Here is a 26,302-nt window from a genome sequence, read left to right on the forward strand (position 1 = left end):
CGTAATACAGTGTCTAACCAGAGGTGATAAAAATAACAGTAGAAAAAAAAATAGCTCAGAATCAGAACATTTAAAGGGATTAAGAAGTAGAAAAGAATATCAGATGCATTATCACCCAGGAGGCTTGGGCAGGAAAATAGCAAATTCAAGACCATGTTAGCTATGCACTAAGTTTGAGGCTATTATAGACTATATGGCAAGAATAGATCTTTAAAAGATATATGTTCAGTTCAGTTCCCAGCACCCATATTGGGTAGCTTACAACTATGTATGACTCTAGCTCCAGGAGTTCTGACACACTCCTTCTGGCATCCATAGGCACCTATACTTATATGTGCATGCACTCACATAATAAATAATACATATAGATATAGATATATAGATATACATACATATACGTATATACATTCATGTATCGCCCGTTAGAACTTCATGATTTCTTGCCTGATTTGGTTTTCCTGTGTCCCATTTATCCATATTCTATACACTGCTACCAAAATAATAAAATGAAAACTTGAATGAAAGCAAAACATAAGAAAATAGAAAAACAGAACCAAAACATGACACTGTCTAAAATTTTAAGATTCACTGGTGAGCTTAGTTTAAGAGAGACTAAACTGCCAAGTGGTCGTGATGCACACTTTTAATCCCAGCATGGATCTCTCTGAGTTCAAGGCCAGCCTGATCTACAGAACCAGTCCTAAGACAATCAAAGCTACAAAACAGCAACAACAAACCTGTATTGAAAAACCAACAACACCAAAAAGTCACTGCCAATAGTCAATAAGTAAATTGATAAAATTGTTAAATATGAAAAAGAGAGAAAGTTAAAAAAAAAAAGTCTGAGGGTAGACCTACAACAAGTTGCAGACCTACACGAAATTGTTAACAGAGTCTTAAGTTGAAAGAAAATGATATCAGATAGAAACTCAGATTCTCAGGAAAACAGAAAATATAAAAAATGTCTGAGCACATATTCTTTAAGTCATTTACGTATTAAATGTTCAAGACAGACAGGGTCTTTTAGCAATGAATGGTTTCCATAATTTGAATTTTATTCATTCATGCTGTATTTTCGGGGATGTCTTCTTTATCAGTGTTCCTGTATGTCCATTCCAGCCACACTAATTTTACCTCTAAAACTGCATTTTAAAATCTTCACTATGAAACCAAAGAAAATAAAAACCAAGTTAGTAGATATACAGTGTTCATTGAATATTTTTATTTACTGAGTATAAAATTAACAAAGTATAATACAGACATCAATGATGTTTGCTTCCTTCCAGTTATTTAATAATCAATCCCAACTGTGTGGTCATGTGGCAGGGAGGGGCCCACATGTAAATATAGAGACCTGTGCCTGCATGTGCCCACAAGCAGAACCCTGGGCACCCACTTCTAGCACCCTTTCCCTTACTGGCCTTAGCTGGGCTCTTGCTGAGCCTGAAGCTTATCCTTTTGGCTAATCTGGCTGGAGCTCCCAGGATCCTCCTCCCCAGTCCCACCCCTTAACTCTGGGTCAGAGCACTGTCGTGCTTTTTACTTTTTTACCTTTTTACTTGGCTGCTAAGGATTCAAACTCAGGTCAGTCCTTATGTATGCACAGCAAACCCTCTTAGCCACTGAGTTGTCTCCTCAACTACCTTAAAAACAAGGTCTCACCTATAGGACAGGCTGTCCTCAAACCTATAGTCCTTCCATATCAGCTTCCCTAAGTGGTGGAATTACAGTCCTCACATTTCTTTCCTGACTATATTTCAAATCTATTGACTTCTGGTCTCTACCGTCCTCACTAGGTCAGGTCTCCAACATTTCTTACCTCATTACTAGTCTTCCCTTTCTTATCTAGATTTTTAGAATAAATTAGATGATAACACTATCATTTCTTTCTTAAAATGTATTTTACTTTTTATTTATATGTACAGGCCTATGTCTGTATATGCACATGGGAGCCAAGAAGATAGGAAACACTCTGGAGCTGCAGTTACTAGCAGTTATTTATAAGCCGGGTGTATGTCTTCTCTATGAGCAGCAAGTGCGCTTAAGCAGCTTGAGCTCGCTCTCCAATCCCTATAAACTCATTTCTTGGCTTCTTATTGCATTTTGGGTAAAGTACAAATCTCCTTACTAGTCTAGCACTATCAGTGTGATCCGGCACTCATTTGTTCCACTGGAACACATTATTCTATTTGTCCAAGCAACTGGTCCAGTCTACACACTCACATATCGATGTTACTTCCTCAGAGTGTCTATCCTGAAGACTCTGTCAACAGTCAGTTTTTCCAACATCAATTATAGCACATGTCATGAGCTGGAATCATGGTGCTTTTGTTCTGGGTTGCATTGCTTTTGTCATTTGAAACCCTATAGTAACACAGCTCTGCATGAACGGTGACCGCACTGGCATGGCTTACCAGGATACCTTAGAGCCAATAGAACAAGAACACTGACGGTGCTAAACAAAACTTTTATTTAGCTGAAATCCCAAGTGGGTTTTTTCAGCATCTCAAAAACAGTGCTCCATTTAAAATAGTTTATGTGACTTAGTTTACCATCTTGGGACAAGAAAGGTATTTAAAAAAAAAACATTGATTTACCGGGGCAGTGGTGGCCCACGCCTTTAATCCCAGCACTTGAGAGGCAGAGGCAGAAGCAGGCAGATTTCTAAGTTTGAGGCCAGCCTGGTCTACAAAGTTGAGTTCTAGGACAGCCAGGGCTACACAGAGAAACCCTGTCTCAAAAAAGCAAAACAAAACAACAACAACAAAAAATTGATTTAATAAATGAATGCCTGGAGATTCTTTTTTCAGCACAGGCAGGCAGAGGGCACCTGGAGACCCACCTGCCACCATGCCACACAGGGAACAACACCCAGAGGCCTGCCTACCTCCACGCCTCAAGGCACAGATGGGTGGAAGATACCCAGAGGCCCACCAGTTATGTGGGCTACCTGAAGCAGGGGTACTACAATGTCCAAGATATGTGGTGGACAGATGGAAGAGAAGAAGAGGGACAGCTGATCATTATGAAGAGAGGAGGACCTGGAGACACCAAGCAGCGAGAAAAAAGCCTGTTGTGAGTATCCTGGCCCGCCACCTGATGCCATGGTAAAGTACCAGTCCATGCCGCCACTGAGGACCATATCCGGGTCCGTGGCCATGAAGCAGCCGGGGTCTGTGTTAGTACCTGTGGTTCAGATTACCACTGAAGACCATGCAGGTGTCCCTGGTCTGGGCAGCCACTTGGGATCACATAGATGTCCAAGGGCTGTGCAGGGCTGGCCCTGCCCCTCGGTGGGTGTGCTGAGCACACCTCTCACCCACAGCACTTGGGAGAGCAGGTCCTACACCTGGCCTGGGCAGCACAGCAGAGCTGACTCTGGTGGCTGGGACTCAATAGTGAACTGCCCCAGGAGGCGTGAGCTTGGGAGAGCCAGCCCTGCCACTCACCTAGTGAGGTGTTGTGATGAGAAGTGATGTGTTCCCCCTACCTTGTCCCTTGCCATGTGCACATGGAATCAGGGTCATGAGAGCAGGAGAGCTGGATCTGCCCCTGTCCCTCATCAGCTGCAGTACTGATGTGGGCCTGGCACCTCACCTGGGCAACACAGTAGAGCTGGCCTGGAGGGGGTGATAATTAGTAAGCCAGCCCCAAAGGTGTGATCTCAGAAAAGCTCGCCCTGCCACCTGCCTGTGCAGGGTGTGAGCAGGGGAGGAGGGATACACTTGACCCCTCTCACCTTAGGCAGTCCAGAGAGCTGACCCCAAGGAGCTGGAGAGTCGACAAGTGCCTAGCAGACTGCTACATTGGGTGAGCTAGCTGGGACAGTGCTGGACAGCTTGCCCTGGTGGTGCTGGTGTGGGAGAGCTGGGGTATTGAGCAGCTCAGCTACCACCCAGGCCTACATCCAGGGCATTGAGTTGGCCCACTCCCAAATCTACCTCAACTATGAATTGCTGGAGTGTGTAAAAGAGGCAGTCCTGCAGATCCAAAGCTGCAGAATCTTCATGACACAGGAAACAAGATACCTGAGAGGAATCCCAGTGAGGATCCAGGATTAACGATATAGCAAAAACCAGATGCTTAGAACCAGACTGATGACTCACTGCAATATTTGCAAGTAACCGTGTGTGAATGAAAATGTATACAGTGTAACACACTGTGACACACTACAACTGCCACAATAAGATGTTTGCTATGCTTTGTTTAGTTTGTTTTTATTGTTGTTTTTTAATTTTCTTTTGATGGAGAGATTGTAAGGACAGAGGGCAGATACAAAGGGATGGGGAGATGGTGGGACAGTGGTACATGATATAAAACTCACAAAGAATCAATAAAAAGTATAAGTAAGTAAATAAGTAGATAGGTAAAAGAGAGAAAATAAAAATATTTCCTTATGCAAATCTATGTTACTTAGGATGAAAATTATGTTACTCAGAAAAAAGTGAAAATTTTAAACTCAAAATTTAAAAAAAAACTAATAACTAGAACTCTTCCAAAAGAACCAAATCAAAAATATATTTTAAGGCAAATTAGTCCAAGAATATTATCAAGGCTAGGGATACAGCTCAATGAAGAGAACTTGCCTAGTACATTCAAGACCTGAATTTGATTCCTAGCATACAAGGGAAAAAAAGAGAAAGAAAGATAATATTATCAACAATATATAATTTAATAAAATAAAAACATCTCCATTTCATAAAATCCCCAAATGGAACATGAAACTATGCTGTATTTATTAATAGATATCACATTTTGAAAACCCAACTTTCTATCAAAAAAGCAGTTAAGTAGCAGAAATGTGTTCTTGAGAAGCTAGTAAACGTCGAAATCCAAAACAAAAGTACTCTCTGTTCCTGAAGGCTGGTCACATGACTTGTATTTGTGCTATCATAAATAGAAATGTATTTCCTAATAAGTTTCTATTTTTACTCTTTTATTATCTCTGTGGGAGTTCTAGATAACAATGACTTTACTATTGGGATAGAGAGAAAGAAAGAGGGGGAGATGTGGGGTTCTTGCTTCAGTTATCTAATTATATAAAAACACTCTTCAGAGGCTTGAAAGATGGCTCAGCATTTGAGGGTACCTGCTGCTCTTGCAGAGAACCTGAGTTCTGTTCCAGGTATTTAGGTGGGAAGGGATTTACCACCCACCTAACTCCAGCCAAAAGATCAGACAACCTTCTTCTAGACTCTGCAGGTACCCACACACATGTGGTATACATTCACAGAAATGCACACACATATACATTAAAATTTTTTAAAAAACCCTCAGCAGTACATCCATTTATCATGAAAGTGTGTATGCTGTGTGCAAATGACTTCTACCATCCCAAGGGAAACTATTACATGACTTGCAAAAACATTTCATCATTCTAGACTGAAACATTTATAGTAAAAATAAAATATGATAGCACTTATTAAAGTTGGCAAATATCAAACTGAATAACACCATCTGCCAACTGTGATTTTAACCGAGACCGGTAGAGCATGTGCTTTGCATAGCATATGCAACACCTTGGAATCAAACTCCAGGACCACCGAAAAACAGCAACAGCAACAAAACACTCATATATCCTGTTACTACAAACTTACTGGCAAAATTTAAAGGGGTCAATTAGTAATATTTCAAAAATTTTTAATGCCATTCAGACAAGGACTCTCAGGACTGAAGAGAAATTTGCATGATCAAAAAGAATTAAAAAAAAAAAAAAAGCAGCTCCAGAATGACCGGGAGAGCACGCTTTCATCTAGGAAACCGCAGCTGTACAGGGTTAGAGGTGTTATCTGTGGTATAGAAAACATATGCTGAAAACATAAATAATCCACACAGCTGCATTTTCTATTTTATTTCTCTGTGTGAGCATGGGTGTGTGTGTACCGGCCTGAATTTATGTGCACTGAGCAGGAGCCTTAAGAGACCAAAAGAGGGCATCACATCCCTTGGAATTGTAGTAACAGTTGATTTTAAGCGAGCATGTCCGAGGCTCTTCCCCACTTTCTCCTCTATAAGTTTCAGTGTCTCTGGTTTTATGTGGAGGTCCTTGATTTACTTAAACTTGAGCTGTGTACAAGGAGATAAGAATGGATAGATTTGCATTCTTCTACATGCTGACCACCAGTTAAGCCAGCACCATTTGTTGAAAATGGTATTTTCAACTGGACGGTTTTAGCTCCTTTGTCAAATATCAAGTGATCATAGCTGTGTAGGTTCATTACTGGGTCTTCAATTCTATTCCATTGATCTACCTGTCTGTCACTGTACCAGTACCATGCAGTTTTTATCACAATTGCTCTGTAGTACAGCTTGAGGTCAGGCATGGTGATTCCACCAAAGGTTCTTTTATTGTTGAGAATAGTTTTTGCTATCCTAGGTTTTTTGTTATTCCAGATGAATTTGCAAATTGACCTTTCTAACTCTGTAAAGAATTGAGTTGGAAGTTTGATGGGGATTGCATTGAATCTGTAGATTGCTTTCAGCAAGAAGGCCATTTTTTTCTATATTAATCCTGTCAATCCATGAGCATGGGAGATCTTTCCATCTTCTGAGATCTTCTTCGAATTCTTCCTTCAGAGATTTGAAGTTCTTGTCATACAGATCTTTTACTTCCTTAGTTAGAGTCACACCAAGGTATTTTATATTATTTGTGACTACTGTGAAAGGTGTTGTTTCCCTAATTTCTTTCTCAGTCTGTTTATCCTTTGTTTAGAGAAAGGCCACTGATTTGTTTGAGTTAATTTTATATCCAGCTATTTCATTGAAGTTGTTTATCAGGTTTAGGAGTTCTCTGGTGGAATTTTTGGGGTCACTTATGTATACTATCATATCATCTGAAAATAGTGATATTTTGACTTCTTCCTTTCCAATTTGTATTCCCTTTGATCTCCTTTTGTTTTCTAATTGCTATGGCTAGGGCTTCAAGTACTATATTGAATAGGTAGGGAGATGGGACTAAACCACCAACCAAAGAAAACACATGGTAGGACTCATGGCTCTAGCTGCATATGTAGCAGAGGATTGCCTACGGTCATCAATAGGAGGAAAGGCCCTTGGCCCTGGGAAGGTTATATGTCCCAGTATAGGGGGCAGCCAGGGCCAGGAAGAGGGAGTGGGTGGGTTGGTGAGCAGGGGAGGGGGAAAGGGATAGGGGTTTTCAGAGAGGAAACTAGGAAAGGGGATACCATTTGAAATGTAAATAAAGAAAATATCTAATTTTTTTAAAAAAAAATGTTAACAAAACCAGTGATTCTTTTGGACCATCAGGATGAAGTAGCAAGTTCAAGGACATTTCTACATGAACTTCCCAAAGCCAGCAAAGTGAAACAAGAAGAAAGCCAAGCAGCAGGCGTCCATTACCAGCAACCTCAGCACATTTCCCCAGGACAGGGTAACCTGGCTTTGGTAGAAGAAGGAAGGTCCTAAGATAGCTGGCCCTCATGATCTCAGAGAAGAAAGGTCCAGGAGTACTGGGGAAAGATTGTGAGTGTCAGGGGTCAGTAGGCAGCATGTAAAGTGAATAAGTAAAAAATAAATATTAATAAAAATAAAATTAGATTCTTTAATAAAGAAAAAAAGCCAGCAGGTAGGTTTTGGGAACTGAAATTAGGTCCTATGCAAAAACAGCAAGTGCTCTTAACTGCTGAAATATCCTTTAAGCAAATATTTCACCCAAGAAGCTACCTACCTACCAAGAGATACTTTTACAACTTTTCTTCCTCTTTCAACTTATTCTATTATGTTATTTCTTTCTATGTATCAATGCTGGTACATGAATTTTAATTCTTTAAAATTTTGCTTACAAAGTAACCTTACATTTTTATCAACTCTGTCCATTTTGATCATAGTTGACAGATCTATTTATATTTACATTTTAAAGTATTATGTTCTAAACCCTATGTAAGAGCTATCTGAGCCTTGAGTAACTCACCTCTCATAATCTTACACCAGGAACTGTAACTACAAAGTGTCTATTTAATTCACATTTTCTTAGTCCCTGGAAATTTTTCTAGACAAAATAATTTACAGGGGCTGAAAAGATAGCTCAGTGAGTAAGATATTCTCTAAGGCCAGAGTTTTGATACCAGCATCCATTTTAAATGGCTCACAACCACCTGTAACTCCCAGAAGATTGACACTCTTATGACCTCCACGAGCACTGACATACACACATAGCACACGTTCACATATACACAAATGCATCTTTAAAATGAATAAATTTATAAATGTACTTTTAAAAAATAATAATTAGTATGTCAGCCAACAAAATGAATCATTTAGGGGGCGAAAGAGATGGATCAGCAGTTAAAAGCACTGGCTGCTCTTCCAGAGGTCCTAAATTCAATTCCCAGCAAGCACATGATGGCTCACAGTTCTCTGTAATGGGATCCAATGCCCTCTTCTGGTGTGTCTGAAGACAGCTATATAGTGTACTCATATACATATAATAAATGAATAAACTTTTTAAAAAATGAATCACTTAGATTTCTTTTTCATGAAAGAATTAAAGATTAACTGCAAGGAAGGAAAAATTAGTATTCAGCCTCGGCTTTTTGGCCAAAGCCAAAATCTTCCAAACCGTCTCCCAACGAATGGCAATGAGCAGCTTTATTACAGTGCTGTGGTAATTTCTTCCCATGGATTCCACAGTCTCCTTCAGAGCACCATCTTGGATTACCTAAGACGCTCAGGTCGCATAGTGTTGAGAAGACGTGTCTTACCCTGCTTTATTCAAAGAAATTTCAAACTCCTAACTCACCTCAGTGCTTTACTCTCCAAGGACCAATAACTCTAATACTTCTAAAAATATCTGTTTTTCCAATTACATGTTGTTAGAGTCTTCCTTAGGTACTCATGAGAAGAAGTTATTTAGCAAATACTATATGATTATATTTTTTAAAAAAACATAGAAAAAGAAAATTTTTTACTTTTTTTTTAGATCTTCAGTTTTACCCTTTATTTTGATGCTGTAAACACAGGACTCTAAAACTGAACACAAATTATCTCCCACCCAACTCCCCACCCCCTCAGTAGTCCACTAAATCAATGATCAAATAAATAAATAAATAAATAAATAAATAAATAAGGGTAAATTTCTGAGTTAACAATATGTTAATTACCCTGATTCAATGATCACACAAGTATATGTTACCAAAGCATCATATTGAACTAGGCATGGTGGTTCACACCTTTAATCCCAGTTCTCAGAAGGCAGAGGCAGGCAGGTCTCTGAGTTTGAGGCCAGACTGGTCTAGTCTACAGAGCCAGTTCCAGGACAGCCAGGGTTTCACAGAGAACCCCTGTCTCAAAAAAAAAAACAACAAAAGAAAACAACATATTTTACCCCATGAATATGTACAGTTACTATATATCCATCTTCAAAATTCTTGGAAATCAAAGTCCCCTACTTATTTTATTCAAATGTCATCTGAAAGGAACCATCCTCTATCGCTCATTACATCTGTAGAACAGAAGGAACCACCTGCTGTGTTGGCTGGAGAAAAAAGTAAAATGTGTAGCTACAGGTTAGTGAAAGAAAGAATATGGTGGGATAATCTCTCTTAGATGTCTCGGCCTAGAACAAAAACATAATTTTCTCTTACTTCACTGGCTTTAAAATTGGTCACAAGGAAGCTCTACAGAAGTAGATTTCTGTTGGAAAGGAGAAACAGGCCAACCCATCAGTTTAACTTTCTCTTGGCTCCTCTCTAGTACTTTATCATACTTTCACTTCCATATCACTTTCTGACACTGCTCTGAGCTGAAGCAGCAGTAAGACTCGATTCAAAATCTAAGGAGATGTGCATGCCTATTCTTGGAATTTCATTAATGTATTCAAGAATTCATTATTAATAATTATCTATAAATATAGAATAGCTAATCCTGTCACTGTGGTAAAATCACTTTCCACCCTGTATCTTTAGAGAGGCTAAATGTTTACCATTGGAATGGAGCATAATGAAAGCTTGTAGAATACTTGATAATGATCTACTTCTTAACCCAAGAGATGACTGCACAGTGTCTGCATTTTGACATCATTTCTGGGCTGTGCAGTTTGTATACTTTTCGCTATACATGCTATCATTTAATAAAGGTTCCTAAAAGATCTACATTTATTGCAACAGAACTTCCAAAACAAACACAGTCCCAAGAAAAAGACAAAGCAACTGGGCATTAGTGTCATGTTTTTAACTGGTTTGCATTAATAAAATTTTTATGCAATGAACAAGAAAAACATATGCAACTAGTACATGCAATAACTAAAAGATTAAGTTTTTACTCCGTTTAGTCTAATTCTCATAAAAGAGAAACCAAAGCAAACAGAAGTAGAAAGGCTCCACTTTCCCAACATCCGCCAGGGCACATTTGTCCAAAGACAGGTGCCTTCCTTTTTTCTGTTATTTTTGCTACCAAGCTTCAGTCCAGACTCTGGTCTCCTGCACCCTATTCTCTTGTGTGCCTCTTCTCTCTGACAAGTTACTATGGCTGTCCCTGGCCGTTTGTAGATCCTTTCAATATCTACCTTTACCAGCTCACAGATAATACTTGGTCATGTTTTAGGTGTTATTTTCTTCAAACATTTTTTAAAGTATCAGAAAATTAATTCTAAAAACTACACTCTTTGTTTCTAAAATAGACATCTCTCTTGTGCATGTCATGCTGGGAACTGAATCCAGGACCTTGTCATACCTTGCAATATAAACATATATATATATACATATATATGTATATGTATATATGTGTGTATATATGTATATATATGTATATATGTATGTGTATATATATATATATACACACACACACACACACACACATACACACACACTACTATAAACTCAATACAATTCAATACCTCATAGGCTTCATTTTGAAGTTATCCTAACACTGCTTCTATCAGATCTTTATTTTTATTTTTTCCTTTTTCTTTTTTTTAATTAGGTATTTTCCTCGTTTACATTTTCAATGCTATCCCAAAGTCCCCCCATACCCACCCACCCCCAATCCCCTACCCACCCACTCCCCCTTTTTGGCCCTGGGGTTCACCTGTACTGGGGCATATAAAGTTTGCAAGTCCAATGGGCCTCTCTTTGCAGTGATGGCCGACTAGGCCATCTTTTGATACATATGCAGCTAGAGACAAGAGCTCCGGGTTACTGGTTAGTTCATATTGTTGTTCCACCTATAGGGTTGCAGTTCCCTTTAGCTCTTTGGGTAATTTCTCTAGCTCCTCCATTGGGGGCCGTGTGACCCATCCAATAGCTGACTGTGACTATCAGATCTTTAAATTTACAAATAAAACATGTAAGTACATAACATATAGAATTACAAAACTTACATAGAATTTGCCAAATAGAAAAAAACGTGATCCTATCATTTAATCATTGAACACAAAAATCTATTTAGGTGGTCTATCTTTACTCTATTTTAACTTTGGTTTTACAACTATAATTATTTTACATGTATGACTTGAGATTCTTTTTCCTAAATAAGCCACAATCATCTCTTTTGGACACAGAGGAACAGGATCCAATATAAGAAATGCCCTGAAACCAGGCATTTTATGTTTCCAAGAGAAATTTTTAAGTTCAAAAATGGGATTGAAGCAAGATAATTTGGGAACTTTTTATAGATAGACAATAAAAACAATTTCAGTTTCTCAAAAAATAAAAAATAATAGGACTGAGGAAACAACTTTGGAGAACATCACTTGCCCTGGAACACAGGAAGCCCTGGTCAACCCCTACCAATACAAAAAACAACCAGAAATAAAAATAAATACACTATGACTCACCAATGCAGCCAGTGAGTGTGGATCTAAAGGAAATGAAGACTATCTCACTCTCATTTCCACCTCGCCATACTCACCACAGCGGCGGGAGGGGACCAACCTAAGTGCCCACCAACAAATGAGCAGAAGACAGCAGTGGTGGGAGGTGGGCTGGAATTAAATTTGTCTTTTAAAAAGAAGGAAATCCTCATGAACAACAATGGAGATCAATCTGGTAGCTATGTGAAATGAAATAGGCTAGGCCCAGAAAGAAAAATACTATAAATGTACTCATATAGAAAAGGATGAGTTCAGAGAAGCAGAAAATAAAAGGATGATTAATGAAGACTGAGAAGTAGGAGGTATTGACATGTTGGTCAAATGAAAGAGAAAACGTTTAACAAATTCATTGTATATCATGTCTTCTTGAGTTAAAACAATGTACTATATATTTGAAAGTCGCTGAAGGAGGCCAAGTGTGGTGGTACATGCCTGTAATCCTGACATTTGGAAGGATAAGGTGGGAGAACCAAGAGTTCAAGATCATTCTACATAAAAAGTTCAAGCCCAGCCTACCATAAAAATAAAATAAAATAAAATAAAATACTATTGAAGTGGGTGGGATTCCTTTCTGAGGTCTGCTCCACATAAAATAATTCATTTCTGATACTTTGAATCTGATGAAAAGCCCATGACTGGAAAAGTCACAGGCTCTAAGGACAACCTACTTACTGTAATTTTGCTAAATGGACATGGTATCAAACTGCCTCTGAAATATGTGTCTATATCCATAGACTTGCTCTCAGCTTCATCATAGAAACATTTTACAGTAGACAGCTGTTAGTGCCAAGTACAGAGAATAAGTCAAGTGTCGAGTGCCTGACAATAAAAGGTGTATGTAGATCACTGCGTTCAAGTCTCAGGAACGTCATAGAGACAGCAGCTAGGGAGGCCTGCTGTGAAACAGTGCCTTCTGACATGATGCAGCCATTACACTCAGAAACTCACGGCTACTGTGCTTACCTGTATCATCATTCAGCATGCACTGGGAAGGGGCTCCAGAAATCTCTTCACCCATCAGTGAGAGACAATGGCCATTAACTCTGGCTGGGGAAAGGGTGTCATTTTTTTTTTCAGTCACTTATGACTTGCCTATGTTCCAGGAAATAACTCTAATCTATGTTTATGGAAGCAACCATAATTAACTCAGTGGGTCAGAAACAAGAAAAGACATCAAGATGGGAAGACGCTTATTGAAAACAAAGGTTCAGAGGAAGTTGGAAGATAAGATAGCAGAAGGGTTAAGATGCCCAAATTTAGTATGTACATAAATAAAATTATCAAAGAAAAAAAGCAATAAAAATTTAAAGATTTATCTTATTTTTAAGAGAGAGAGAGAGAAAAAAAAAGTGTGTGTAGGTTTGTGCACGTGTGTGTGGGTACCTAATGAAGCCATTGGATCCTCTGGAACCAGAGTTACAAGAGGCAGTAAGCCACGAACATGGGTACTGAGAATCTTTGAAACAGTAGAATGAATTCTTAACTGTTAAGCAATCTCTCTAGTCTTTTAAATAAAAATTGATTATATCATTGAAATGATAGATTTTAAGTGTCCTCACCACCAAAAAAAAAGGTAAGTGAAGTAATATATATGTTAAGCATCATGATTTAGCCATTCTACAACATGACACATTTCAGAATATCATATTGTACTTGATAAATGTAATTTTTATGTGTCGATTCAAAATGAATTAAAGGGCTAGAGAGATGGCTCAGTGGTTAAGAGCACTAACTGCTCTTCCAGAGGTCCTGAGTTCAATTACCAACAACCATATAGTGACTCACAAACATATGTAATAAGATCTGATGCCCTCTTCTGGTATGTCTGAGGACAGCGACAGTGTACTCACATACATTTAAAAAAATAAAATCTTTTTTAAACAATGAATTAAAAAATAAATCTGGGGCTGGTGAGATGGCTCAGTGGGTAAGAGCACCTGACTGCTCTTCCGAAGGTCCAGTGTTCAAATCCCAGCAACCACATGGTGGCTCACAACCAACAAGATCTGACTCCCTCTTCTGGAGTGTCTGAAGACAGCAACAGTGTACTTACATATAATAAATAAATAAATAAATAAATCTTTTTTAAAAATCTGTCCAGCTCTATGGAGGAAATGCTTATAAATATTTGAAATGTAAACATTTCAGAAAAAGACAGGAAAACATGGTCACAAAAACAAGTCAGTTAAAATTCCATTTGTGAAGACATGTCCTGCAAACATGCCTTTGTCATGAATTCACCAACACTGAGCATTATCAGCTTTCCTAGCAGAGCAGTGTCAGTAAGTCAGCATTTACACAGACTATGTGTAGTCTCTCATCTCTTCAGATTTACTACCATCCCTTACTACTCCTGAATGCTTACGACAATGATACACAGTGTAACTTTACTACATCTAACCTAACTAATTCAAATTACAAAATGAAAAATGTGACCCACAAATGAAGATCATACATAGCTAATAGGTGACAACACAGCTCTCTTTACTCCAATTATGAAGTGATTACATAAAAAGAAAGAAAGAAAGAAAGAAAGAAAGAAAGAAAGAAAGAAAGAAAGACAGACTTCAGTCATGCCCAGGTCAACAATGCCACAAAGCAAAGTCCCAGCTAGTCCCATATAGCCTATTCAGTTAGCCCAATCTTGTCAACTAAGAGATTTTTTGAAATTAAAGAAATGAATTATTAGTAATATGCAGGATGAGTTACTTCCAATTGCTAAGAGCTACATGCACAGTTACATGCTACTGTATAAAAACCTAACAGTAGGTTTTATAAGTCAGTGTTAGAGCACTTGCCTAGGAGATACATTGGCCTGGGTTCCAGCCTGCCCACAAAAAAAAAAAAAAAAAGGTGAAGAATATGTAAAGGAGTGTCTGTCATGGTGTGGTGGTTTGAATAGGTTTGGCCCTCACAGATTCATGTGTTTCATTTCAATGCATGGTAATATGGAGTGGCACTATTAGGCGGTGTGGCCTTATTGGAGTAGGTGTGGAGCAGGCACTGTGTAGGTGGGCTTTGAGGGCTCCTAAGCTCAAGCTCCACCCAGTGAGGCAGTTCCCTTCTGCTGCCTGTGGACCAAGATGTAGAACCAGCTCTTCCAGCACCAAGTCTACCTGCATGCTGCCATGCTTCCCGCCATGATGATAATGGACTGAACCTCTGTAAGCCAGCCCCAATTAAATGTTTTCCTTTATAATAGTTGCCTTGATCATGTTGCCCCTTCACAGCAAAGAAACCCTGAGATACATGGTCGCCATAACTAAGTGTCACTGAATAGGAAAATTCGTCAGGATAAAAGAAATCTAGGGGCTGGAGAGACGGCTCAGCAGTTAAGAGCACTGACTGCTTTTCCAAAGGTCCTGAGTTCAAATCCCAGCAACCACATGGTGGCTCACAACCATCTGTAATGAGATCTGACACCCTTCTCTGTTCTCTGGTCTGTCTGAAGACAGCTACAGTGTACTTACATATAACAATAAATAAATCTTTAAAAAAAAAAAGAAATCTAGTCTTCCAATAGAAACATTAGCTGATCCTTGTCACAGCTTCCTGACAGCAGTCATGTTTGACTTTCTAACATGACTGCTCTCTCTACTACAGGGTTTCTACTGTTCTGTGGTGTTGGCTTACTGCCTTCTCTGCATGCTGGCACTCAACTTCTCTAAAGATGATCAAAGTTAACTTATTTTGTAAGAGTTCTTGAATCAGGCCAATTTAAAAGCAACTGGATTACTTATACATCATTGGTGGTGGTCCCTATCATGGTCCTGGGACTAAACAGAGAGGACCTATTAACAAAGAACTAGGGAGATAACTTGCTTACCAGGTAAAGAGCTTCTCTTAACAGTATCAAAACCAGCATGACATAATGCTCAGAGGCAGGCAAATCTCTGAGAGTTTAAGGCCAGCCTGGTTGGTCCACATGGTGAGTTCCAAATCAGCAAGGGATACATAGTAAGACCCTGTCTAAAAAGTAAACATACCAGGGCCCGAGTTCAATGCCCAGAACCTGTACTTTTTTAAAAGCCTGGCATAGTGGCATGCATTTATAATCCAGTGCTGAGGAGGCAGAGAAAGAAGCCCTAGGACTTACATACTAGACAGTCAGTAGTCTTCTTGACATGTTCTAAGACCACCAAGAGAACATGTCAAAAAAAAAAAAAAGCATACAATGCATGAAGAACTGGCAGAACGTAACAACTGATACAAGATCTTGTAACTGCATTTTTCAGAGATGGACTATGGTTGTAGCTCAGTCTCAAAGTTTATCCACATATATATTTGGATTACAAAACAAATATTATTAGATAAAAGGCTTAAAACTCTAGCCAACTCACTCTAGAGCATAATCTTCTATTGTCACCCCACACCCATAAACTCTAACAGCAGATCCCAAACAGTAAAGGTACAGGGATAAAAGGGGAGACAAATGAGAAAAGTGGGAGAAGTCTAACAGAAACAAATTATATATGAAAATACCACAATAAGATATTGTATTAATTAAAAAACAATATATATTAGAGATAATAATTATAAGGGTATATGTTTCTGGCATATTTTCATGGCATATCATTTGCTCTAACAAATAATTTAAATTATAATTTGAAACAAAAGAAAATATAATGGGCTCCCATCCACCAACCAAATCATACTCTTAACTCAGATTCTTCTTTGGCCTCATATTTATTCCATATTCATCTTAAGATAAAGTCTGACACATAAGAGAAGACTTCCTGTTACAGAATAATGCCCTGCTACACCCAAACATTTTCCAGGAGGAACAAATTTCTAGCAGAAATTCATACTGTTTTAAAATTATCTGTCATGTCAGGCTCTGAGCTAAAGCTCTTGACAGAAAAGTCCACAGATTGGCAAACTGAAGCTTTGAAAGGATAAGTTCTCACCCATTATCATGCGTAATAAACAGCACAGGTGGAATTCAAGCCAAATTGGCATGAGGGGAGGGCCCAGGTTTCAACAAGCATAGTACACTGTCAATGACAGCCAGATGTACTTTGTAACATTAACTAATCCTACCTCCCTTCCCTTCCCAGAAGAACATTTATGCCACACACTAATGTAATGTTTCTTAAAACAGTCATCAATGAAATACCTGTGATCATGAGCTCATTAGGGCTGGGGATACAGTTCAATGGTAGAATATTTAGTATATAGTAAGCAACTAGAGCTCACACAACATAAATAATTTTAAAGAAAAGCTAAACCTTTATAAAATAAGAAATTATTTATTCTAAGATGATTATATTTGGAATATACAGACCTTTTATAGTAACAAGAAATACAGCCGGGCGTGGTGTCGCACGCCTTTGATCCCAGCACTCGGGAGGCAGAGGCAGGCGAATTTCTGAGTTCAAGGCCAGCCTGGTCTACAGAGTGAGTTCCAGGACAGCCAGGGCTATACAGAGAAACCCTGTCTCGAAAAAAACAACAAACAAACAAACAAAACAAACAAACAAAAAAGAAATACAAAGCAGGTAGCTTCCATAAAAGCCTTTTAATAATAATTTCAATACCGCAGACAAGTAATCATATTAGCACTTCTGCTTTTAACTCTAAAAATATCCAATTCATACTAAATTTACTCCATATATACAAATAGTTATTTACCTAATAAGGATAATTTATCATTATCTTTCAAAGACTGATTTTATTTTTAACTATGTGTTTGTGTGCCTGTTGTGTGCTTATGCATACTTGTAAGTTCAATTTCCACTGAGGCAAGAAGGCATCATATCCCCCGGGAACGGAATTAAAGACATTATTTTTGTAAATTATGTTTTATCCTCTTTTCATTGGAATAACTCAAATTCTACTTGACAGCAAAAAGAAAAAAATTAGTTCAACTTTAGAAATCTTATAAAAATTTTAAAGTCCACAATTTCTTAACTAATATGCCCCAATCACCCATTATGTGCTAATAAAGTTAATCTACATTATTGTTGTTTCAATAAGACTAAATTATTATGCATCTTTGAGAAGTTAATTTTCTGAACACTAAGGAACACTTTGATACGGGAGAAAACAACCAATATTTGGGGAGTACCACTTACAAAGTAACAATTCCGTAATAAAATGGCAATCAAGTCTTACAAATTACCAATACAATTAACCATAAGAGAAATCTAGAAATTTAAAAGCAAATGAGATGCTAGTGTGCATTTCAGAATTGCTAAAGACTATTAACCATATTCTGATGAGATGATACTGTTGTTACAACTCTTATTATATACTGTATAAAATGGTATATAACTACTCTGGGAAAGACATGGCCATTTCTTATCAAAAGAAACCTACAGTGGCCTAAGACCAGAAATTCAATGGACAAGTTACTCAGGAGAAATTGAAAACTTTTTGTTTCACAGTAAAAATATTAAAAGCAAGATTTTAGGACTGGAGAGATAGCTCAGCGGTTAAGAGCACTGACTGCTCTTCTGAAGGTCCCGAGTTCAAATTTCAGCAACCAGATGGTGGCTCACAACCATCCATACTGAGATCTGACATCCTCTTCTGGGGTGTCTGAAGACAGCTACAGTGTACTTGCATATAATAATAAATAAATAAATCTTTTTTTTTAAAAAAGCAAGATTTTAAAATTCATTTTAGCCAAATACTAAAAGCAGTTTATAACCAGTTTTTTGCTACTTTGAGGGCTTTTCTTTCTTTCACCATTCCCCACCCTATCGATCCCCTAACACAAAAAGGAAAGGGGGTGACATTATCATCAGACTTCTTCCTGCTGGTTAGGTGCCTCAAGTTCCTTGGGCCAAGTTTGATCTTCCCAGTCAGGATATCTAATTTCTTCTTCTTTCTTCTTTGTTCACGGCTACTTAACAAACTGCAACCAACAGTGACCAACAGCAACTAACCAACAACTCACAGTCTCTTCGGGCCCTCTGAAAAACACCAGAATTCCAAATGTCACACAGTTGCAGAAACTATCTGCAGCTGGCAAAATCACACCCCTACTAAAGCATGAGGCAAATCATAGTCAGCTGTTGTGGACAGTCTGAAGCAGCCCCATCTCCCATGCCTGAAATTGAAATGAAAATATATTCTTACAATTTCCTCTGCTGCCTCCTCCTCCTCCTACCCTTCTCCTCTTCCTCCTCCTCTTTCTTCTCTCTCCTCCCCCCCCCCCCCACTCTGTGTGTTATAAAATTTATTTATTTATTTTATGTATGTGAGCACACTGTAGCTGTTTTCAGACCAATAGAGGGCACTGGATCCCATTAGCGATGATGGTTGCTGAGAACTCAGGATCTCCGGAAGAGCAGTCAGCAGTCTGAGCCTTCTCTCCAGACCCCTGTGTTTTTTAAAAGAAAACAAAATGCCAAATAGTCACTATAGCATTTCAGTTGTCTGTCAAAAAATGGATAAGCAAAACTCGCTTATTCATACAATAAAATAACACAAAAGAAGCAAAGACAAAATTCTAATAAAAATAGATATATAGAAAAGGGGGAAGTTGAGTGAAAGAAATCTTGCAAAAAAAACAAGTATATGTCATGTGATTCCTTTGATGTTATAGTCCAGGATGAGTAAAATCAGTTATGTGGCAGGAAGAAAGTCAGAACCTTGACTGCCCATGGGAAGATAGCAACAGGGATGAGTGTGAACACGAGTCTTGGTGGGGTGAGCTGCAGGAGCTGTTATTGATATCACCAGTACCAGCTATAAAATCTTGAGCAAGTTACTTAATGGTTTCAAGTCTCATTATCTTCACCTACATAGTGGTTGTAAAATTGTAATTAACTTAGACCAGTTAGTCTATACAGTATCTGATACTGTGCATTTCTAGTTGGAACTATGCAGTCCATCTTTCACACATTTAAAGAAGACTAAAAAAATGGATATTCTGTAATCTAATGCACATTGTGACAACTTAACCCAATGCTATATTTACTCTTCACATGTTCTTCCGTTTTCTACAGTCAAATTCCTCAGACATGCAATTTGAATATGAGACAGCATTCTGGGAATACAGTTTTTGTTGCTGTTGTATTTGGCAATAACTAACTTGTATTTCCAAAATTCCTGTTTTTCACTATTTTAACCAAATTTTGTTGTTTCTTCTTATTTCAAAAGAGAAAAAGTTTTACTACCTCTAACATTCTATGGGTTTGTGTTGACTTGAGCTAAAATCATTTGGTGGAACATCTGTCTCAAGATGAAAACAAGTAACATTCTTTTCAAATTCCAGAGCAGACCATGTGGGACAATTACATAAAGCATCCATAAAATCCACTCCAGTCCTAACTGCTACTTTCCACTCTCACTGTTATTTTCCAAGTTTGCTCTGAAACTCGAGTTCTCTCTGAATGTTACTAACATTTAGCTCTGGCTGAGAATACAAAAGATGCACTGCACCTGCAACGAGACATCACTGCCTACAAGCAGGGTGGGTTTTGTTTTGTTTTGTTTTGTTTTTTTCACTTGAAAATTTTCTCTGAAACTATTCATTTTCTTTAATTTTTCATTACAAATTTTAACTCTGTATTTTAAGTGAATATTATAATAGAATATTTGGCAGGAAGAGAAGTTACTTGAGATTTCAAGTTTACAAACAAGCTATGTTTTCTTTAAATCAACTAATTAACCTTGTCAACTAATAAAGTACAGAAAGAGCAACCAAGCACAGATCAAAGGAAAACCTGGCATGTGTGTAATAGTCTCTTCAGTGGAAACAAGCATTTCTTCACCAGGGAAGATAAAAATTCTGTCTGTTAATCTGTTAAACAAACCACTGAAAAGAAAGGTCTACAACTATCTACTCAATAATCAGTCTGCTAAAATAATAACAGGAACTCTGTTGAAAGAACTGTTTTTTTTTTTCCAATTCTCGAATTTCTTTAGTCAGAAAATACTGGGATATATCTGGACCATGTCCTCTCTTGCAATCTAAATAAATTAGGCCAAGACTTTGACTTTTTCATAATTCATATTTCTGTTTACAAAAGCCCTTTGGATTACAACGAAGACCAAAGGCAAAAACCATTTTTCGAGGCAGGGTTTCTCTGTGTAGCCCAGGCTGGCCTCAAATTCATAGAGATCTGCCCACCTCTGCCCTGCCAAGTAATGGATGTGAAGGTGTGTGCCGCCGCCACCACCACCCGACTGCAAATACTGATTTTTTAATGTTTCCAACATAAATATGAATTAAATATAAAGTCTGATCTTGAACCAAACACTTATTGTCCTCCACTTTATGAAATCCAAGTTTTCTATGCTACTGCTTACCCACTAGCTCCTATTAAGTGGTAGGTTTTGTTTGCCTAATTAAAATTTCCACAAAGAAAATAGGCATATTCCTATACTGCTAAATTAGCATAATCTTTCTGGATGATATTTTAGTGTAGACCTAAAAACTATTGAAAATATTCTTTTGGTTTTCAGACACAGCTGGAACTAAATGTATAAAAGATATTTCCAAAAATCTGTGTCCATTTTCATTCTGACTTAGGTTCTGTAATTATTCAGAGTCCTGAAATGTATCAGGGAGAATATTCCTTGGCAGTCTCATCCTAGTATTACTGCCATGCCAGTACAAAGAAAGAGTCTTTGCTTGTTCCAAAAGAAGAAACCTAAGGATGGAAATAACCATCCTTAGCATTTGTTGCAAGAATTCTTTCTCTGGGGAGGCAAAGAGATGTCAACCCCCCCCCCCCCGTTATAGAGCACCAATGACAAACCGAAGTATTACTCCACCAAAGTCCAACTTGAAGAACACTTGGGTTTATTGAGCTGACTTACAGAAAGCATGGGTGACCCTAAAGCAGCCAACAATGCCAAAAGTCTTACCCCATAGCTACACAGAAGGAATTCCACCTTCAGTTAACCTTACATAGTCTCTATATTTATATACATACACACTTGCACTTCAGAATATACCATGCAATTAGGGTAGAATCACATATCACTACTGCAATATGCAGAAGTGAACAGCAAGAATCTCTGGAAGGCCCCAGTGACCCGCACCATCTTTTCCATGTCCTCTGAGAGAACCTCAACAGTCAAGAAGACTGATCTTAGGGGTCTTAGTAGTCATATATGCTCTGATAAAAACAGCTATCTGTTGTGGTCAGAGGACAGCACTATACAACAAGGGCTAACACTGCCTGAGGCCACATACAAGCTCCATAAACCAGCAATGCTAGGCATAAACATTGATTTCCATGTGAAACACTTATCATTTGACCTAGCAGTTCCACTTCTATGAATGAATACTTACACTATAATTGTGCTACAGACATGGTTTTAAGAACTTACAAAAATTAACTCACTATTCTTTACAGCAAATCTAGGACGTAAATACTAATAGTCACTATTACCTCATTTTGTAGATGCAGAAACAAAACAATTAGCTAACCTGTCTAAGGCCAGCAGTATTTAGAGACAAAACTAGAAATCAAACTCAGACCACATGGGTTTACCCCACATTTTCAACTTCATTAGACCTAAACTTCCTATCTTTTTTGTTGTTGTTTGGTTGGTTGGTTAGTTGGTTGGTTGGTTGGCTTTGGTTTTTCAAGACAGGGTTTCTCTGTGTAGCCTTGGCTGTCCTGGAACTCACTTTGTAGACCAGACTGGCCTCGAACTCAGAAATCCACCTAACTCTGCCTACCGAGTGCTGAGATTAAAGGCATGCACTACCACCACCCGGCTACTTTCTACCTTTTAAATGATAATCAGACACTTAGCTAATAAAACTTAATGCTGTTGTATAATATATACAATATCAAAAGTAGGTATTAAGTATGCAGTGAGTATAGACTGCATAAAGGAGCAGATTCTATGACCTTGTTTTATAAGAAGTAAAAATACACATATATGTACATACAAATGTATATATGTACAAGCATATATATTTGAGTTTACATATATATGAATGTACACAAAAATCTCAGAAAAGATCTTTTAAAATGTCAGCAGGTACAATGTATACTGCTCTCTATCTCCACTGGGATAGCCATGACCATAAAAAAAATAAAAAATAAAAAAAATAAAAAAAGGCAACGATTCTAGCAAAACCAGGGTGTGCAATCTTGACTCCTTAGAAGGACAGCAAGGCTCCAGCTGAGGCTTACTTACCGACCATTATCAACTATTCATACAACTTCTCTGAGTCTCTTAACAATGTCTTCAATAGTTTCAAACCTCATGACCACAAGTACAAACAATCCCTGGTAAACAGTGACTTTATCATACTATTTCATCAGAATTATATATTTAACATTGCTTCTGAACCTTTTGGATAAGATGAAGTGTAGAATTATACATTTAAAATAGCCCCTACAATAAATCTGTGCACTATGAAAATAAAAGAATGCTTTGTTTTGGCCTAACTATTCTGCTTAATTTTTGCTTAAACTTTTTTAAGCAAAAAAAGAGAAGAAAAAAAAAACATGCATTTTTTTCCCCTGCTTTACAGGAGTAAAGCAGAAAAGATATATCAGCTTTCCAAAAACCATTGCAATTTAGCTACACAAACCAATCAGTCCACAATCTAGATGCTTCTAGATTCAAGCTACTGTTTTTTAAAACTTCATCAACTAATTTCATGCATACAGAGTAATAAAATGGTATCATTATTTTTTCAGATTAAAATTAAAACAGAAAAGATTAAATCAGTTAAAAATAAATGTAAATTCACAGTTTCATAAAGCTTATTTTTCCTTTTAAAGTAGGAAACATTACGATTGTTCAGCTGAACTGTGATCTGCACATGGAAGTTGTGAGCATGCTGCCAGAGAACACCAGAGTTTTCTCAGTGTTGGGACAATGGGTGGCAAACAGGTACAAAAACAAAGCTGTCCCATCCCATCCCACTGTATTTGTGAGTCCCTTTTAGTGTTAACTTTCCGATATCCCAGCTGGTACTGTTAAGAGTAAGGAATCGGGGCTGGAGGTACAGCTCAGTGACAAAGCTCTTGCCTGGCATGCACAAGGCCCTGGTTCAATCCCAGGGACTGCAGAAAGAGTAGGGAATGAAATCTCTCTTCAGGAATACGTCTAACAACAACTATTCAAAAACCAGAATAGGACCAGAAATAGAAGATCCAGAAAAGGGACCTTAGATAGACCTGAAAATAATGGAATGTTCTGCTGGCCCCATGTGGGGTCTAGATACCATCAGACATGTTGAAGTATGACTTTTGCCATATGGTAACAGACAATAGAGTAAGTAGGCTAATATCCCCTTAAAAGACCCCATCCTAGAAAGGAGCAAAGCTAGACCTAGCAAACTAGGAAACTACTTGAAAGGTATTCTCGAGCAGCATTACCCTTGTTTTACCATTTAGAAAATCGCATTTCAGTGTCCCAGCCTTGCTTCAGCACTGCCTCAGAAAATATAGGGAAGATTATGTGATTCAGGGAGACAGAATTAAAGAATGTGTTACTCTACAAGATCACTGAAGAAATGGAACTGAAGCCCTGAGGTCAAGCCAGGCTTTTCCAAGCAGGGGCTTTCCTAACACTGTCAACTTTAGAGGCCTGGTGTTTCATGCTATTCAAAGAACCAGAAAGTACCTGTCACATTGTAAAGAAGTAGACAGCATAAGTCATCAGCTTTCTCTGTTAAGGTTTTGCCAATACTCTACTTAAATAAGATACAAAACAAATCAGGTCTAGCTTTGTTCTTCTCCAGGACGGGGTCTCTTGAGGGGATATTAGCCTACTTACTCTATTGTCTGTTACCATGTGGCAAAAATCATATTTCAACATGTCTGACGGTATCTAGACCCCACAGGGGGCCAGCAGAACATTCCATTATCAGGTCTACCAAAAGTCCCTTTTCTGAATCTCATATTCCCTAGACTTCAACTCTAAATATAATGTTTACTCTCTGAGCATCCTGGCGGACATGGTACCTACTTCTGATTTCTACTTACAGAATACACAGAGGCTACTCTGGTTTTGGGAAATACTAAACAGTGGATTAGATCCTGTGCTTTTCTCTCCTAAGGCAGAGCACACCTTGTACAACAGACCTGTTTTACTCATATCACTTCACTCTTTTTCTATGTACACTTTAATGTTGTTCGGGTGTTTCTCTGTTGCTGTGATAAAACACTGCCCAAAAGTAAGGAAGCCAGGGCAGGAACTCAAAACAGGGACTGAAGCAGAAACCATGAAGGAACACCACTCACTAGCTTGTTCAGTTATGTTTTCTATACAGCCCAAGCCTACCTGCCACAAGAATGCTACCATCCACAATGGATTGGGCCCTCGTACATCAATTTGCATTCTAAAATACGCCCCTCCCCCAATACGCAATGCCCACGGGCCAATCTGATGGAAGCAAGTCTTCAGTTAAGGTTCCTTTTTCCCAGGAGAGTCAACCTGACAAGCAGAATTAGCCATCATAAGTCTTTGGCTAAAGAAAAAACAGGGCTGGACAAAAAGCTCAGGGTTAGAACTTTACTTAGCCCTCAAAGGAGGGAGGGGAGGGAGGTGAAAGAGGGGGGTGGAGAATGTGTTTTCCTAGGTTCAATCCCTAGTTCAGGGAAGAAAAAGGAAGGAAGGAAGGAAGGAAGGAAGGAAGGGAGGGAGGGAGGGAGGGAGGGAGGGAGGGAGGGAGGGAGGGAGGGAGGGAGGAGAGGGAGGGAGGGAGGGAGGGAGGGAGGGAGGGAGGAAGGGAAAGGAGGGAGGGAGGGAGGGAGGGAGGAAGGGAGGGAGGGAGGAAGGGAGGAAGGGAAAGGGGGAGGGAGGAGAGGGAGGAAGGGAGAGGAGGAGAAGGGAAGAGAGGGGAGAGGAGAGGAAAAGAAGCAAAATAAGGCCCCCTAATCCTCTACAACACCCAGAACTGAGAATCCAATCTGGGGCCTCAAACATGCTTGGCAGGTGCTTCACTGTTCAGCGACAGACACAGCCATTATTCTATTTCTATTTGTTTGTTTGTCTGTTTGCTTGTCTGTCTGTCTGTTTTTCTGAGAATAAGTTGCCCAGTCAGGCCTTGAACTCTTTCCTTAACTCATAAAAGCCTGGAACTTGCCACCTCCCTGCCTCCTGCCTCCTGCTGTCTCCTGCCTCCTCCTGCCTCCTCCTGCCTCCTGCCTCCTCCTGCCTCCTGCCTCCTCCTGCCTCTTGCCTCCTCCTGCCTCCTGCCTCCTGCCTCCTGCCTCCTGCCTCCTGCTTCCTGCCTGAGTAGTTGGGATTATAGACATGTACACCAGGCTGAACAAAGAAATTGTTTTCATGAAAAAAAGAAAAAGATTCAAACAAGTGAAGAGAGGGTAAAAAAATAGAATGGTTCCATAAGCTGCAGAACACTGGGGGCCATCAAAAACCAGACGAGATGGATACTCTTCCCTAGAAGCCCTCAAAGGAAGGCACCTTCCGACACCTCCACTGCAGAGCCACCCACCAAAATTATAAAGGAATAAACACCTGTTGTTTTAAACCACCAAACTTATACTATTATAGCAGCACCAACGGTGGAAAACTAACTTC

The 26,302-nt window shown here is 38.7% G+C and overlaps 1 protein-coding gene and 1 long non-coding RNA gene across 9 annotated transcripts in view; both read right to left on the reverse strand.

The window, feature by feature from the left end:
* Positions 1 to 26,302, reverse strand: part of Sbf2 (SET binding factor 2) — a 306,924-nt gene that overhangs the window by 272,527 nt on the left and 8,095 nt on the right. The window lies entirely within an intron of this gene.
* Gm46027 lies at positions 18,416 to 25,402 on the reverse strand. Its single transcript, XR_001778377.2, has 2 exons — positions 19,059 to 25,402; positions 18,416 to 18,744 (listed from the first exon to the last, which is right to left on the reverse strand). It is a non-coding gene; the product is annotated as a predicted gene, 46027 (long non-coding RNA).

Source organism: Mus musculus, chromosome 7, assembly GCF_000001635.26.
Source record: "Mus musculus strain C57BL/6J chromosome 7, GRCm38.p6 C57BL/6J".
In the NCBI taxonomy this organism is placed as follows: domain Eukaryota; kingdom Metazoa; phylum Chordata; class Mammalia; order Rodentia; family Muridae; genus Mus; species Mus musculus.